Here is a 1,972-nt window from a genome sequence, read left to right on the forward strand (position 1 = left end):
CTACAAGGAAAGTAACTTTGAAATAACCAATCTACTTTTTGTTCTCTGCTTTCATTTTCTGCAGCCCTCTTCCGCCTAGAAAGAGGCTCCTCTTCTCAGTTTATCAGAACACATATTCTGTTTTATGGAAAGAGGCGTTGCTAGAATAAAAGCAAATAAAGCCAATTAAAATTGTCAAAAGTGTCTCGGTGCCTGCAGCACAGTGGGTATGGCGCCAGCCACATACACCAAGGCTGGAGGGTTTGAACCCGGCCCAGGCCAGCTAACTAACAATGACAACTGCAACAAAAAATAGTGGGGCATTTTGGTGGGTGCCTGTCGTCCCAGCTACTTGGAAAGCTGAGGCAAGAGAATCAATTAAGCCAAGAGTTGGAGGTTGCTGTGAACTGTAACATTACAGCACTCTACTGAGGGCAACATAGTGAGACTCAGTCTCAATAAATAAATAAAATTGTCAGACAAAATTTGTTGTGATTTTATCTTTTGACATTACATTGCTTAACAATTTACCTCAAGACCTGATATCTTAGAACAACGATAATCATATATTACCACCTGCAATTTCTGCAGGTCAGGAATCTAGGAGTGATTTGGCCAGGCATCCCTGACTTGGGGTCCATCATGAATATGCAGTCAGATGTCAGCTGGGGCTGCAATCATCTGAAGGCTTGACTGGGTTTCTGTAGTGCCTGTGATATTGAGAACCAAATATATAAATATATATACACACACACACAAATATCTATGTACATATATATTATATATTTTGTTTGTTTGTTTGTTTGTTTGTTTTCATACTTCTCAGTTCATACCCTATATCCTGACACACAGCTTCTAAAATCTTTGGAATCTCCAAAGTTATGAGTGTCTTTTTGTATGCTAATGAGACGACTGATAGCTGGGAGCTCCTAGATAACCATGGCATGGGGGCTGGTTGCCAGGGCAACTAACCATAATTAGAGCAGGGGTAGCCAAACTACAGCCTGCGGGCCACATACTGATTTTTGAGTACATTTTTTGCTTATCTGTGGTGTCTGATATCACAAAGGGTATTCACAGACCTTTTTTTTTTTTTTTTTTTTTTGCTAATCAGCTTATATTAGTGTTTGTGTATTTAATGTGTGGCCCAAGACAACTCTTTTTCCAGTGGAAAAAAGAGGGGGACAGAATGTGTGGAAACTTCTGGATTAGAGGTTTGGAACTTTCAGCCCCACGTTTCCACCCATCCCTCAACCCCCAAACTCTAGGAAAGGGAGAGTGTCTGAAGATTTAGTTGACCATGAATGTCTAGTGATTTAACCAGGCATGCCTATGTAATACAGCTCCCATAAACACCCAAAAAGATGGGGTTTAGAGAGCTTTCAGGGGTGGTGAACAAGAACACATCCATGTGCCAGAATGTTGGTGCACCCCAACTCCATTGCAGCTCCTGTCTGTACTCAGGACCCTTCCAAACCCTGCCTTGTGTATCTCATCAGCTGATGGTTCATTTGTACTGTGATCTGAGAAACTGAAATAGATACAGTTAAGAAAACAAAAATTACCTACAGGTCAGAAGCTTCAGGGCCTGTGGCATAATAAATTTCCAAATTCCTAAAACTGTGAGAAAAATTACACTCTTGCGAAACTCTCAAACAATAGGAACTATTGATTTATAACCCAGACCACTACAACTCTAATTAGACAGAAGATGGGTCCTATGAACATTCTCTTCTGATAAACTATTACAGACCTTAAGCCAGTGCCTGCCAGTATGGAGACTGCACACAAACTGTGTATCTTACAGTTCACCTTTTGACTTCAAAAGCCAAATTCCATCTCTTTTTTATTTTTTTTTTTTTTGAGACAGAGCCTCAAGCTGTCCCCCTGGGTAGAGTGCCGTGGCATTACAGCTCACAGCAACCTCCAACTCCTGGGCTTAAGTGAGTCTCTTGCCTCCGCCTTCCAAGTAGCTGGGACCACAGGCGCCCGC

The sequence above is a fragment of the Otolemur garnettii genome, unplaced genomic scaffold (genome assembly GCF_000181295.1).
Source record: "Otolemur garnettii isolate 467f Iridium unplaced genomic scaffold, OtoGar3 scaffold00059, whole genome shotgun sequence".
In the NCBI taxonomy this organism is placed as follows: Eukaryota; Metazoa; Chordata; class Mammalia; order Primates; family Galagidae; genus Otolemur; species Otolemur garnettii.